Source organism: Chiloscyllium plagiosum, chromosome 13 (genome assembly GCF_004010195.1).
Source record: "Chiloscyllium plagiosum isolate BGI_BamShark_2017 chromosome 13, ASM401019v2, whole genome shotgun sequence".
NCBI classification, from domain to species: domain Eukaryota; kingdom Metazoa; phylum Chordata; class Chondrichthyes; order Orectolobiformes; family Hemiscylliidae; genus Chiloscyllium; species Chiloscyllium plagiosum.
In genome coordinates this window covers 81,466,721-81,483,293 of record NC_057722.1, presented here as the reverse complement: position 1 = coordinate 81,483,293, position 16,573 = coordinate 81,466,721, and the positions used below count along the sequence as shown (strand labels likewise).

The window sequence follows — 16,573 nt, the reverse complement described above, 5'->3', positions numbered from 1 at the left end:
CTTTCTTTGTGGAAGGCTGATCGTTCCTGCCTAATCAATCACAGCCAAAAGCTATTCAGCCATTTGGGAGCTAACCACATTGCTGTTGGCTGGCAGAAAGCCTTTATTATCGACAACTGGTCACCATTCCCCACACCAGTCAGCTACTTGTTGCCAACTGAACCTCCATTCAAACAGATTGTCCACAACTAGACTTTCCTTACTGTTCAAACAGCCCTGTATGCCTCATTTACAATAGCTGTCAGGTTGCTTGCTTTTAAAAAGATACTACAGGGTTATTAAGTTACGCTAAAACTATTTCACAAAGGAAATGGTCCAACAGGCTTAATTGGAAGCACTAGCTTTCAGAGCGCTGCTCCTTCATCAGGTGGTTGTAAAGGAGCAGTGCTTCCAATTAAACCTGTTGGACTATAACCTGATGTGTGATTTTTAACTTTGTACACCCCAGTCCAATACTGGCACCCTCATATCATGGCAAAGGAAATGCAAAGACTTCAAGATGTTAGAAAAAAATTTAGGTGGAGGCAGTCGCGAACTTTCCTGCCCCGTTTTTAATTCTGTTTTTCTATTTCATACACGTTTACTATTGGGTTAGTTGTACCAGCAGGCGGTGAAACTCAAAGTGCAGAGCCCCTCTCAAAGCTTACTCTGTAATATAAACGAGCCTGTAGAATGAAAGAGTTTAACCAGAGTCAATAGTCTTTTTAGCAACAAAATCAGGTTGTGTCATTTTAATAATGTACCCAATTACATGTAATTATAGTACTCAGGAAGGAAAGCAAATTAAATGGCAGTCAGATGCAATTTCTCAGGACGACCCAAGGCAGTGTATTTACTCAAGTCTGCATTTCCAGAAGCACCTGACAACCATTATGTTTCACTGTAGCAACAGTTTTTTCAATATACAAACTGTCAAATACATTAGAAATAATGAGGAGAAAATAGACATGGACATCTCCATGAGGCCAAACAACATGTACGCTGTCTCTTGCTAATATTGAACAAATCGTCTTTTTTCCACCACAGCAACTTTATAATAAATTCAAAATAATTAATGACACAAAGGAACAATTGGACAATTGAAGTGGTTTACACAAAGAAATTGAAGCAAAAAAACTAGAAAGAGATCACCAAGTGAGCCACAATGCTATTTAAACTGGTAAGAACAGAGTGTACTATTTTGACACTAGAAATTTAAAGATAAGAAGGAATAAATTAGATTACTTACAGTGTGGAAACAGGCCCTTCAGCTCAACAAGTCCACACCGACCTGCCGAAGCGCACCCAATCAGACCCATCCCCCTCCATTTACCCCTTCACCTAGCACTACGGGCAATTTAGCATGGTCAATTCACCTTACTTGCACATTTTTGGACTATGGGAGGAAACCGGAGCACCCGGAGGAAACCCACGCAGACACGGGGAGAACGTGTAAACTCCACACAGTCGCCTGAGGCGGGAATTGAACCCGGGTCTCTGGCGCTGTGAGGCGTGGCACTGTGCCACCGTGCCACCCACTAATAAATCAATCATGTGAATAAATCAATAATACTGTATGGTGCTACCCTGATGATTAGATGTGCTTTATAAGCTTTTCCTCAAAACACTATGTACTTAATTTGTATAAACGTTAGTACAATTCCTCTTAATTCTCCGAGGCAACCCCTTGGGATCGAGAATGACTTGCTTCTACTCTGGTGTTGTGGATCCTGAGGTGACTGAGTAGTCCAATATCATATCTGCATACCCAGCCACAGGTGGGTGGAGCAGGCCACATTTGCTGAACCAGTGAGTGGAATGATCAGGTTTTTGTGTGCTCCTTCCAATTTGTGCATATGCTTGTCTAACTTGCCACAGGAGAACTATGCAGATCCAATGAACTGAGACTTTTAACATAGTAATGCTCTACATCGACACTACATGCAACTATGCCCAAACAATACCACGTAAACTTGGTTCATAGAGATTTTTGCTTTTAGGCACAATGAGAAACAATGCACTGGAGGGACTAATGTTCCTGAAAGAAGATAAATCACAAGGACAGGATTAATTGTAGGCTGCTCCAGGAAGCCAGAGAAGAGCAAATGCTCTAAGAATCCCCACTAGATACAGGTGAGGTACCAGAGGATCAGAGGTCTGTAAATGTTGTAAGCGTAATCAATAAGTGTGTAAGGGATAAGCCAAATAATTACAGGTTTTCAAAATGCTTGCTGAAAACTACATAAATTTAAAAATGTATACTTACAATTATTCCATGATGTCTAATTATGGTTGCCAACCGTCTAGAATTGCTGGAAATTTACTGGAATTGGCATCAATCACCCAGTAGTCAAAGAAAGCAGTCCCGAAGATTTTGTAAACAATATCTTAAGCGTACCTGTCACATAATTCATACTGCTGAGCCACAGCTGGACCAACCAATTATCAGAGCAACATCTCCCATTACTTGCTGGGCGAGAGGAAGGTTTGTGGCAATGGTCCACAGGAGTTGGTACCAGGATCCTTTCTTTTCCAGATGTACATTAATGAAATATAGCTTGTTGTGTGCTTGCAGAAGATTGAAAATTTGCAAACAAAAGACAAAGAACTATAGATGCTGGAAATCTGAAACAAAACCACAAATCAGATAAACTCAACATGTCTGACAGAAAGCAGAGGCAATATTTCAGGTCCAGTGCTCTTTATCAGACTCCTCTTCTTCAGTGTTGCAAGCTGTCTTTAAAGTACTCAAAGAGTTAGATGTGCTAAAGGGGCCATAAGATGTCTTTGGCAAACAGAATTAAAGGAAATTCCATGGTGCATATATACGGTAGTAAAGGAAAGAGTAGGGAAGAGGACCATTCAAGGACAAAGGAGGGAATTTTTGCAGAGAGCGAAGGAAGTGGCAGTGGTCCTTAATGAATATGCTCTATGTTCATGTACTTCGCATCAATCTTCACAAAGGACAAAGACACGGTGGTGATGATGGGTATGTTGACATTCTGGGTGTGTCCATATAAAACAAGTTTGTCAGGTTGGGATTTTGAAAATCATTAAGGTAGACAGGTCCCCAGAACCTGATGTGATCTAATCCAGAATGCTTAAGGGGGTGAGTGAGGAAATTTCTGGAGTCTTGTACAAAATCTTGGTATCCTTTCAGTCACAGGAGATGTCCCAGAGGACTGGAGAAATAGCCAACATTGTCCTTTGGTTTAAGAAGGACAACAGAGATGATCTGGGAAATTATAGGCTGGTGAGCCTTGCATCTGTGGTAGGGAAATTATTGGAGAAGATTATTAGGGACTGGATTTACTCATGTGGAAAAATATGGGCTTATTAGCTGTAGGCAGCATGGCTTTGTGCAGGGTCGATCATGTCTCTCAAAATTGATTGGAGTTTTTTAGGAAGTGACAAGGATGATTGAGGAGGGCAGAGCAACGGACGTTGTCTATATGGACTTTAGCAAAGTTTTTGACATGCTGGTATAAAAGGTGAAGTCACATGGGATTTGCAGTGAGCTGATAAGATGGATACAGGGCTGGTTTGGTCTTAGAAGACAGAGAGTAACAGCGGAAGGATGTTTTTCTGACTGGAAATCTGTGACCAATAGTGTTCCACAGGGATCAGTGCTGGAATCCCTGTTGTTTTAATATGTACATAAATGATTTGGTGGGGAATGTAAGTAGGCTGATTAATAAGTGTGTAAATGACACAACAACTGCGGGAGCTGTGGATACAAGGAGGATTACCAAAGGATACAGGCGGATATAGATAGGTTAGAGACTTGGGCGGAGCCATAACAGATAGAACTGAAACTGGACAAATGCGAGGTGATGAATCTTTGAAGGGCTAGAACAGGAGGAATGCATACTGTAAATGGCATTAGCATCAATATACAGAAGGATCTAGGTGTACAGGTCCACAGGCCCCTCAAAGTGGCAACACAAGTGGATAAAGTGGTTAAGACAGTGTACGGCATTGACTTCATTGGTTGGAGCACAGTACATTAGAGTACATTAATTTGCAAGTTATACTGCAGCTGTACAGAATTTCAGTTAGGCCACATTTGGTATACAGTGTACAGTTCTGGTTGTCACACTACCAAAAGGATGTCAAGGCTTTTGAGAGGGTACAGAAAAGGTTTATTAAGATGTCACTTGGCTTGGAGGGCATTAACTATGAGCAGCAACTGGATAAACTTGGTTTATTTTCACTTGAATTTCAGAGGCTGAGGGGCAACCAGATACAAGTTTGCAAAATTATGAGAGGCATGGTAGAAACGTCAATTACTAGAGGGATAGAGGGTTACGGTAAAAGGGGGTAAGTTTAAAGGTGATGAGAGAGGCAGATTTTGTTTTTACACAGAGAGTGGTAAGTGCCTGGAATGTACTGACAGAGGTGGTGGTGGAGGGGGATACAATAGCAACATTTAAGAGGCATCCTAATAGATACATAAATAGGCAGGGAATAGAAGCATACTGATTACATTGAATGAATTTATTGTCACGTGTACTGAGGCACAGTGAAAAGTTTTGTCTTGCGAGCAATACAGGCAGATCACAGAGTTAAATAGCATAGATAAGTAAGTAATAGGTAAATAGCGGCAAAACAAAAACACAGGTACAGGCTAGAGACAAAAGGTTTTTCCCCTAGAAAGGTGACATGTGTCAGCACAGGCCTGCTCCTGTGCTGTACTGTTCTTTGTTCTCTAATTGCTCTTTGTCAAGTCCCTCTCTAGGTATGGAGGTAAAGATAACCCAGCAGGGAACCTGAGAGCCTCACATTCAGCAGAGACAGGGGTGTATTAGGTCCAGGGTGGAAATGAAGGGGGTAGAGAGAGGTGAAGTTCAGGACAGCACCAGGACATCTCAGGAACTGGAGAGGGTCACTGGACCTGAAATGTTATCTTTGATTTCTCTTCGCAGATGCTGCCAGACCTGCTGAGCTTTTCCAACAATTTCTGTTTTCTTTCTGATTTACAGCATCTGTAGGTCTTTTGGTTGCTATTCCCATAGAATCTGCTGTGCCTGGAATCCCACAAGATCCTGATGTGCAACTCCAGATAGTTATTCGGATGACAATCTGGGATATCTCGGCACAAATGCCTAATTATAATCATTTTATGAAAACATTTGTTTCCCAGAGATACAGCTTGTAACAGTATGTCTTGAACCACTGACAAAAGTAGTGAAATTAAGAACACATTAATGCATAACAGTGACCAATCCCATCAATTTTTTTTTAAATTCACTAATGGAATGGCGACTGCTGTTCACCAAGACAGCAATTATTGCCTGTCTCTGGCTGCCCGTGAGAAGATAGTGATTAATGAACTGTCTAGTCCATTTGTTATAAGTAGACTCACTTGGGAAGGGATTTCCAGGATTTTGACCCAAAAACAGTGAAGGAATGGCAATATATTTCCAAGTCAGGACGGTGAGTAGCTTGTAGGGGATCTTGCAGGTGGCCGTTTTCTCATCTATCTGCTGCTCTTGTTCTTCTAGATGAAAATGGTCATGGATTTGGAAGATGCCATCTAAGGATTCTTGGCAAATTTATGCAATGTATCTTAGTCCATAGCAGTACAACACTAGGTTATAATCCAACAGGTTTATTTGGAAGCACTAGCTTTTGAAGTGCTGTTGATTGAAGGACAATAAAGCTGTTGGACTATAACCTGTTGTTATGTGATTTTTAACTTTGTACACCCCAGTCCAACACTGGCACCTCCAAATCGTGTGTACGATCTAGACTGTGTTAGTGATGGAGGGAATGGATGCTTGTGGATGCGATGGCAATCGAGAAGGCTGCTTGGTCCTGGATGGTGTCAAACTTCTTGAGTGTTGCTGGAGCGGACCCATCCAGGCAAATGGGGAGTACTCTGATTTGGGCCTTGTAGATGATAGAGAGGCTTTGGGGAGAAAGGTGGTGAATCTGGTATTCCTAGCTGCTGGCTGGCATGTTCTTGTAGCCACTATATTTATAATGGCTAGTCCTGTTCAGTTTCTGGTCAGTGGTAACTCCCAGGATGTTGATAGCTATGGATTCAGCTATGGTAATGCCTGGCATTTAAATGGAGCGAATGTTAGTTGTCATGAATGAGGAACTCAGTCAGCAATAACTGTAGTTAGAAGAAGGACTATTTATCATATTTACATCTGACAGTATCTTCTAAATCGGAGACTCTACCAGACCACCAGACTTTCATCGCAGGCCAGAAAGTTTGACCTCGGTGGTGGCCAATCACCAGAATCAATATGAAGAGAAAAAGATTAAATGGAGTCATTGATTAATCAAGATAGTCGGCATGGTTTAGTTACATGAATGTCATATCTTATGAAACTAAGCAGGTCTGGCAGCATCTGTGGAAAGAAAGCAGAATTAATGTTTTGGGTCCAGTGACCCTTTCTCAGACTCTGCTTTCTCTTGGCATGTCACAAGGTCCCATCTAACAAAGGGTTTAAAAAAATTAAAGCCCATAAAATGTAAAGTTACCATAATCCATAGGGGTGTTCTCTCATTAGAAACACAGAGGATGGGTGGTGGTTTAACCTGAGGGTCACTACACCTCAGGTGAGGAGCAAGGCTGAAAAAGCAATGTATTCATGGTAACCTCACCTGCGCCAGTACAGAAATTGAACCCATAGTGTTGGCAAACGAGCCGTCCAGCTAACTGAACTCATGATGATTGAGGCAGAAACCATCAACTAATTAGAATTAGAATATAACATTAGAATTAGGTTTATTATTCAGGTGTACTCAAATACAAGAATACAGTAAAAAGTTTACAATGTCACCCCACATAGCTTCCACAAAGTAGCTGGGCACAAACCTTTGACACAAAACAGAGAAATAAAGGAAAAAAGAAGTTACATTACAGTTATTCATAGTATGAGTTAGAACAAAAAGAAATAAAGTTAAAAAGATAAAAAAAGTCTTTCTATAAAGGACCTGGAATAGATCACCACAGGGGGCTTCCATACATGGTCTGACTGGGCTGGCAAGCTGCTGACTGCCCTCACTGGTCCCAGTCCAACAACCTTTCCCGTTCCACTTGGGCCTCCTGCCACTGGCTGTCCCAACCTGGACCTGTACCAGGCACAGTGAAACCTGCAAGGTTACAGATCACATGCTGGAAAGTTTTACTTAGAATGGGCAAAGAGTCTACTCAACCAGCACTGTCATCATGGGCTGAATGGTCTCTTTCTGTGCTAGAACATTTTTTTATGGTGTGGTGGTAATTTTCCTTGTTGAAACTTTTGAAATTGTGGCTCAATCAATAAATAATTATGAAATACCAAGTTCTTAAAAATATGCATTATACTAGGGAAAACCCGTTAAGAATCAGGATTTCTACAATTCTCTGATTACAAACTATACATACATTCCTCTAAACTGTTGTTAAAGGATTAAAGATTTTGGTGATGGAATAAGACCAAGGGAAAATGGGACTAGTTTTGAACAGTAAGATATAGTTTGTGGAAGCTTAGAAAGAAGACTTTGAAGACTGGAGGTGACAAAATCATATGAAATGACTGCTAGGATCATTTTGGCTTCAACTTTAAAAATTATGGAAGCAGGAAGATGCATTTGGGTGGAAAGAATTTAAATATCTTGTGGGACCTCAGATGTGCATTTTTGTTTGCTTTGAATCGTCAAGTTCTCTTGCTTTTCCTGTACTGGATTCACGAAAAACATATGACCAAGTTGACCACTGTGGAATATTTAAAACACAATAGCTATTGGAATATTTGGGCCCATATGTCTAATACTAATGCTTTTATGAAAACATATGTTTCCCAGAAATACAGTATTCTATATCCTTACAACAGTATGTCTTGAATCATGGACAAAGCCAATGAATACAAAAACAGATGAATGTAGAATCCTAACAATTAGGAACTGATTCAGTCAGCAATATGTGCAGTTAAAACCAGACTATTTGTCATATTTACATCTGTTGTAAACATAGAATATCTTTTTAAATCAATAAAATACACTGAGACCACTGGAATTTCATAGAAAAAGAACAGGTCAGCAAGCTTGTGCCTATATTAGTACTCTTAACAGAACATCATCTTTAATCTGATTTCCTATGTCTTTTAGCCTCTTCAAGTATTTAATTATAACTGCAGTCCAGTGACTTGTCACATCCTATACTAGTTTTCACCATCTCTGGGAAATGCAATGGCTGGACTGTTATTTCCGAGGAGCTCCCTGACTGAATGTTTAAAAGACAATGCCAGTTAAACAAAACAATGATGTCAGTCAAATATAATTTTCTATTTGTACACAGCAACAGAAACAAAACATTCTAATTGGTCAGCAAACACATGCAAGTACAATATTGCAATGAGAAGCTAACAGTAACTTATGTTTTTAGTCACCTCTTGAATGTGGGACAGATGCAGAAGCTGCAGGAGGAACTCAGCAGGTCTGACAGCATCTATGGAGAGAAAGCAAAGTCAACATTTTGGATCTTCCAGTGGCTCTTCAACAGAATGCAATCCAATAAAGGGTCACTGGACTCAAAGCTGTCAGACCTGCTGAGTTTCTCCAGCAATATCTGTTTTCTTTTCAGATTTCCAAGCATCCACAATTTTTTGTTTTATTCTTGAATGCAGGAATTGATTTGAAAACTTATGAACTACCACAGGCCTCTACACCCATCTACAGTTTTTATTCAAAGAGATTTTCATAGTTTCTAAATGTTAAAAATGTAATTCTAAAGAAAACCATGAGGTTGTTCTCTACTGCTGAAATAATGATGAGACAAAGAATGCAGACAATATTTTCACAAACAAGGGAACCTTAATGAAGTTAGATTTAACAGCGAGGCCCTGCCTCCAAGCCGGAACCTCCCAGTTCAAGTACCCCTCGTGGAAAGGGTTCCTAATGTGGGCACTTGTAAATCCCTCCAGTATGTCTATAAACAGCATATCATGCCTCCTGCATTCCTCTTTCCAAGAAGCAATTTCCTTTCAGAATCTAATATACAGCATTCTTATATACACAAGAGTTAAAAGACAATAAATTAAGATAGTGCTTTGCAGAATACAATCTAAATTCAAGCTTTAAAGTGGTTTATATAGAAAATGTGTCAAATTATCATTATGGAATACTTTGAATTGCACTTAAAATAGAAAGGGGAGAAATTGCTCGTAAACTTTTAGCTCACGAATAAAAACGAGTACTTATGATGCTGGAGCAATAACTATTATGTTTACATGTAAAAATCCTTCTCAACTTTAAGAAAGCTGACAGTAAAATAAGTAACTTGCGAAGACTTGCATCTGTAATGCAATTTACTTGACTTTCAAACAGTAAGACTGACATTTTTACATGTCATTAACTCGCGGTATGTATGTCACATATGGTTGACAGCACAGTATATAGAAGGATATTTCCCAGCCTCCTCACAATGTAAACCTACACTTTGCTGCCATGTTTGTACAAAAACATGACATTACTTGATAGAAGCAAGCAGGATATACTGAGCCAAATCACCATCTACTGATTGAATTCTGCTGCCTTGTTTTCACCAAAATATGGATTTAGAAAGGAAACTTTTTCCTTAAGAACACAGGTTCACAATATTCTTTGATTGAGCCTTCCTTCCCTGAATCATGCCTCACACACCCCTCTTTCTAAGAAACAGCTGCCTTTCATAATTAATGTTAGCGTCAAAACAACTGATACTTCAGCAGTTTTGTCACTTTAGCTGCTTTAATTCTGTTCACTTCCATTGTTAGGCTTTAAGCCCATTCACAGGATTAGAACTCATTAGCTGACAGATTCCTCAGATCTGTTGCTGCTTTGCTATGATTATTTTATTGGAAGTGCAGAATAAACCTTGTTTATGCCGAAGGAAAACAACTCTTTTGATCAACCAAATTAATTACATTTAAACTGAAAATAACTACGCTTCAAATGTTTATAAACTTTGAAGACAGCAGTGAGGGAACAGCCTCAGAATTGAGTCCACCTATAGCAATAATGCAAATTGTTGGCATTTACTGTTAAGTCAGTTAAAGTTGATGTCACCCTCGCACTCGTTAATCACCTTACTGCAGTGGAAATGATGCCCAGGAATTAAGATGCCTACTGGTCATCAAAAAGTTACAATTAAACCCTATTTAAAATAAGTGCTGTAATGTGTCAGCATTTGAAATTTTCATTTGCACAGAAGTATGATTTGGAATTCTTCCCAATACTATTTGTGTGCACTTATTACTTCTGAAAGCGAGCCTGTGCTTATGAACTAAACCATTTTAATTTGCTTTTAAATCTACTTTTCAATACTGAAGGAGGACTTGTTTGCAGATGCTGGAATCTGCACTGAAAATAACACATGTTGGAGATCACAGAAAGTCAGGCAGCATACACGAACAGAGAGCAAACTAACGTTGAGACTAGATGACTCTTCATCAGAGCTGACAAAGAGTCATCTAACCTCAAACCACCTGAAGAAAATCACAGAACACCAGATTATAGTTCAACAGGTTTATTTGCTTCCAAATTTTGTCCAGATTTTTAAACTTTGTCCACTCCAGTCCAACACCAGCTCCTCCAAAACCTGAGAAAGAAGCAGCGGTCCGAAAGCTAGTGATTCCAAATAAACCTGTTGGACTATAACCTGGTGTTGTGAGATTTTTAACTATGGAAAATGCTCAGCAGGTCTGGCAGCATCTGTGAAGAGAAATCAGAGTTAACATTTCAGATCAGGGTCACCGGTCTGGAAATATTAACTCCGATTTCTCTTCATAGATGCTGCAGACCGACTAAGCTTTCCCAGCCACTTCTGTTTTTGTTCCCTTTACCAAGCAGCTGATTACAGAGCTGTTAACCAAAATCAGGTGTTAATATTGATCACATTATTCAGCACTGACATTCAGTGCCTGGGATATCAAACAAATGTGAGTGCGAACAGACTATGCAACTACTTATATAAACATGGTACCCCTTATCTGATTAATCATCAAATCAAACAAATGTGGTCTGCTCTCTAACAGCCTGCCAGACTCTGTTCTCAGCTGGTGGTCTCCAAAGAACAGTCTTCATTTCATTCCTTCAAGTGTCGGAGACAAGATAAAAGTAATCATGTGTATCAGGCTGCTGAGCCAACTGTTCCAGCATTAAGGTATACTTCAGAAATAGCATACTCAATTTAATGTGTCTAAAAGTATCTCCAAACTGGAAGAAAACAACATTTTTACTCATTCATATGGCTTTGTAAAATGATTGTCCACTTCATCATGCAAGGTAAAATACACAAAGGAAAAAAATCATTTGATGCTAACAGTAATCCAATTTTTCAGTTTTAATTTGCTTTTAAAGCTACTTTTCAATACGGACCCTTTTAGCTGAATGGCCTACTCCTGCACCTATTGTCTACTGACTGCAGATCATTGTTTTTCAAGAGACTTGTTCTCCAAGGGCTAAGAAATGTTACAGAATGAATAAAGTTAAAAATCACACAACACCAGGTTATAGCCCAACAAGTTTATTTGAAAGCACTAGCTTTCAGAAAGCCGCTCCACACAACCACCTGATGAAGGAGCAAAGCTACGAAAGCTAGTGCTTCCAAATAAACCTTATGGACTAAAACCTGGTGTTGTGTGATCTTTAACTTTGTCCACCCCAGTTCAACACCGGCTCCTCCACAGAATGAATAAAAGTATTCATTTTCACTATTACCAAATTGCTGATTGCAGAGCTGTTAATCAAAATCAAGTATTAACATTGATCAGGTTATTCACCAATGACAGTCAGTACCTAGGATATCTAGCAAATGCTAATGCGAACAGAGTATACAGATACCAGTATAAGCACCACCTTATCTGATCAATCATCAAATTAAACAACGTGGGTTTGCACTCTGACAGACTGCTAGACTTTATCCTCAGCTGGCAGTCTCCAAAAAACAGTGTTCATTTCAATCCTTCAAGGGTCAAGAGCAAAATATAGAATCACAGATGATGATAAAACGATGCCATGAATCATTCAATGTGGGATGTAATGAATGACTGAAGTTGCTGAAGCATATTGGAATTCTGAGCAAGTCCAGATGCATGAACATCCCGGTACTTATGTGTGACATCTGATTGCCGGCTTTACCTTATTCATAATTGTTACGCGAATCAGAGTCAAAAAATTATACAGCATGGAAACAGACTCTTCAGTTCAACTAGCCCATGTTGACAATGTTCCCAAAACAAACTAGTCCTGCTTGCCCGCTTTTGGTCCATCTCCCTCTAAACCTATCCTATTCATGTATTTATCCAAAATGTCTTTTAAACATTATAACTGTACTTGTATCCACCACTTCCTCTGGCAATTCATGCCACATATTAACCACAGTGTTAAAAAAAAGTCACCTTTCTTGCCCTTTTTAAATCCTTTTCCTCTCTCCTTAAAAATATGCTCCCTAGTTTTGAACTCCCCACCCCAGGGAAAAGATCTTCGCTATTCACCTTATCTATGCCTGTCATGATTTTATAAACCTCTGAAAGGTCACCTCTCAGCATCCTACACTCCAGTGAAAGAAGACCCAGCCAATTCAACCTCTCTTTATAACTCAAATTCCCCATTCCTGGCAACAACCTGGTAAATCTCTTCTGAAGCTTCTCCAGTTTAATAGTATTCTTCCTATCGCAGGGCAACAGTACTGTACAGGAGACCTCACCAATACCCTGTACAACCTCAACCTTTCGCCCAACTTCTATATTCAAAGGACTGAGCGATAAAGGCAAGCATGCTGAATGCACTGCCTTCAACAGTTTAAGGGCATTTAAATGGTCATTGGATAAACATATGGATGAAAATAGAACAGTGTAGGATAGATAGGCTTCAGATTGGTTTTATAGGTCAGTCCAACATCGAGGGCTGAAGGGCCTGCATTGCACCGTAATGTTCTATGTTCTAAATGTCTACCTAATCACCCTGTCTACCTGTGATGCAGATATCAAAAGAATTATGTACCTGAATCTCAGGTCTCTCTGCCCTACAACTAACTGCATAAGTCCCACAATAGTGGGATCAGATAGCTAAAGCCACCAAGATTTGCACTGCTTGCACAATATTTACCATGGCTTTTTACAAGGATTTAATTAAGGACTCTACATTAACAGCTGTTAACCCTGTTCAAAAGCACAAGTTGTAAGTCAGCTGGAGTGTTCATCCCCTCTCACCTTGTCATTGTTCTTACCTCCTGGCAAGTAATATTATCTCTGCGCTCACCCAACCTCCACCAACAATGTTCATGCCCTCCCAGCTTAAATTTGAATCCCCCTCCACCACCCTCCAGACAAGCATTCAACCTTCATCACGAAGCTGCTACACCTAACTGACGGACCTTCTGGAATCTCCAGTATAGTTAACATCAGAAGAGTCAGGCATTGTTTGGAACTGGTGAGGGGTGGTAAGCTTGGAAATATTCAGGGAGACAGATGGGGTTGGATCTTTAAGGGTTAGGAGAATGGGGGATAAGAAAGATGTCACTACCAACAGTGGGGCTCAAGGGAGATGGATGAGCCTTGGTGGGGCTCAGGAAAGGATTGCGAGCTGGGGGAAGTGAAGCCATGGGGGAACCTTGGCATGGATTGAGGGACAATGGTAAGGTCAGTGAGACTCGAGACAGGAGTTTGAGCCCTGATGGGACTCGTGGGGTAGGTGAGTCTTGACAGGGCTTGGGTTATGAGGTGGGTGAGGTTAAGTCTTGGCAGGACTTGAGGGAGGATGGAGTCCTTGGTGGGGCTCAATACAGGAATTGGGGGCATCCTTGGCAGGGCTTGAAGGAGGGGTTAGCTTTGGTGGGCCCTGACTGAAGAGGGAGCATTGAGAGAGGTGAGAAAGTAGGTGAGTATTAATTGTGTAGAGGAGGGGTGAATGTTCTCGGGGCTGAGCATAGTTAGAGGGTGAGGTTGTCCAGTCTTTGTTCAAAACTTCGTACAAAGTGAAATAAGTTAACAGACTTATTCACGGGCTCAATTTAAGCCTTGGATAACTGACCATGTGGAGTTTGCACATTCTCCCCGTGTCTGCGTGGGTTTCCTCCAGGTGCTCCGGTTTCTTCCCACAGTCCAAAGCTGTGCAGGTTAGGTGGATTGGCCACACTAAAGTATGGGGACAGGTTTGGGGAGTTGGATGCTCTTCAGAGGGTCAGTGCAGACTCAATGGGCTGATCGGCCTCTTTCTGCACTGTATGGATTCTTTGATTTTAAGTTGACGATAAAAACAAAAGGAATATGGTTTCACAAATTACACTCACCACTTGGTCTCTTGATACTGGTCATCCTTACATCCCTAACACAGCTGGAAGATCTGAGCCTCAGAATTTCTACTAAAAGACAATGACTGGATCTTGGGATCACTAACAAACATCACCCTGCGAACAAAATAAATTATTCAGACCCAGAATAGGAAACTATAGTAGACCCAAGTTCACTTTAGTCTGTTTTAACAGGCACTGCTCACCAAAGATGAGTGTGATACATCGTCTCAGATTTAAAACATCCCATGACAAGTTTTGTGTGAACAACAAACTTGAAATAAAGTTCTGACTACAATTTAATTCTGATTCTAATTTTATGACTGATTCACAGTTATGTAAAATTTCAACACTCTTAAAAGGTGGAGCCTGCAAACTCTATGGAGACTTACTCAATTTTCTCCAGAATCCCTAAAATGAGGAAGCAAGCATAACAAAGAATCCAAGTGAAATTGTATAACATACCTTTTCATAGTTAACAAATCATGACACCATCAAGGACAAAACGGCTTACATGAGTGGAACCCCATTTACTAATTTCCACATCCATTCCCTTCATCAATGGATGAGCAGTGACAGAACAGTGTACACTCCCTACAGAATACTGTGCAAGAACCCACCAAGACTGCTTCGACAACACCGTCCAAATCCATGATCATTACTACCTAGAAGGAGAAGGGCAGCTCATGTATGGGAATATCACATTTGCAAGTTACCTCCAAGCCACACACCATCTTGACTTTGAATTGCAATGTCATTACTTCATTGTTGCTGAATCAAAATTTGGGAACTCTTCCTAAACGCAGTGTGGGTACATTTACATAGCAAGGACTGCAGCATTTCAGGCAGGTGGTTCATCATCACCATCCCAAGGGCATTTAGGGATTGGCAATAAATGCTGGCTTTGCCAGCGATGCCCACATCCCATGAATAAATATAGTAAAAGGACAATGCAAGTGATTGCAATTACTCCAGTGAAACTGCAGCAGTTTGAGCAATATTTCCAGTTGACATCAATCAGCAAGTCAAAGTGACCACATCATCATATTAAGATTTCTGCAGATGTCAAGGCAGCCTTGAAAATTCACTTTTATGCGGTCTAGGGAATACTCTACAACAGTCTGCTTTCACAAATCTTTTTGCAGATTCAAAAGAACTATTCAGAATATGGGAGTTTCATATACTGCCACCTTTAAATGATACAGAAGTATTACATGTATCTCCTCTCCTCAATCATCAGGATGCAAAATTTACAAATAGGGGTAGAGATTATTGCACAATGTCATAACACTCAAAATTCCTGAACCCGAGGATAAAAACTTTCAAAATTCAATCCATCCTGAATCTGACACAGAGATTGGAAGTGAAGAGAAAATATGCCTAGTAATTCTACATGGCAATCAACTTTAAACCAAGATCTTTCACCATATGTAGTAATAAAATAAAAGCAATCTCTTCACAGGGGATCCAATAAGGTGTCAAGCTACATGTGAATTCACTGTCTATTAACTAGATGTAAAACATGTCAAATTTAAATGTATCCCCATCTTTTACCCAAAAAGTATACAGCACTGGAAAATTGACAGAAATGGGCATGTGGATTTCATTTAATATCAGATGTTATCTTGTATTGATCAGATAAATAAAAAGTCCATAGCATAGACTATTTATCATCTGACACACTGTATTTGTGACAGTGAAGGGTTTATTTCCCAAATGTGCAATGAGGTTACAGAATTAAACTGTAGTGTTGCAGTAAAAAATGTGTCCTTTTTTCAGTATGGTATCTACAACACAAACTGTTCTCTTGAAGGACTTCATTCAATAAAAAAACAATAAAACCTGATTAAGACTACTGCAGATATTAGAAACACAAATTGCCTCCAACTTAATTGAAGGCTAAAATTAGACTACTTCAATTTTCATATTATCAGAGAGCCCCTAAATTACTATACAACTTGTATAAATGCAGAAACATAGAACATTACAGCGCAGTACAGGCCCATCGGCCCTCGATGTTGCGCCACCCTGTCATACTAATCTGAAGCCCATCCCACCTACACTATTCCATGTACGTCCATATGCCTGTCCAATGACGACTTAAATGTACTTAAACTTGGTGAATCTACTACCATTGCAGGCAAAGCATTCCATGCCCCTACTACTCTCTGAGTAAAGAAACTACCTCTGACATCTGTCCTATATCTATCACCCTCAATTTAAAGCTATGCCCCCTCGTGCTCGCCGTCACCATACTTGGAAAAAGGCTCTCCCTATCCACCCTATCTAACCCTCTGATTATCTTGTATGTCTCTATTAAGTCAC

The 16,573-nt window shown here is 40.1% G+C and overlaps 1 protein-coding gene across 4 annotated transcripts in view; it reads right to left on the bottom strand.

The window, feature by feature from the left end:
- The window catches only part of irs1 (insulin receptor substrate 1), a 99,551-nt gene that overhangs the window by 32,000 nt on the left and 50,978 nt on the right, over positions 1 to 16,573 (bottom strand). Inside the window, exon 3 of one of the 4 annotated variants that reach the window (XM_043702865.1) lies at positions 14,348 to 14,365. The exons of the other annotated variants lie outside the window; for them this stretch is intronic. The gene's annotated coding sequence lies outside the window, so the exon portion shown is untranslated. Of the gene's footprint in view, positions 1 to 14,347; positions 14,366 to 16,573 lie in introns of those variants that run through there. 4 annotated transcript variants of the gene reach the window in all.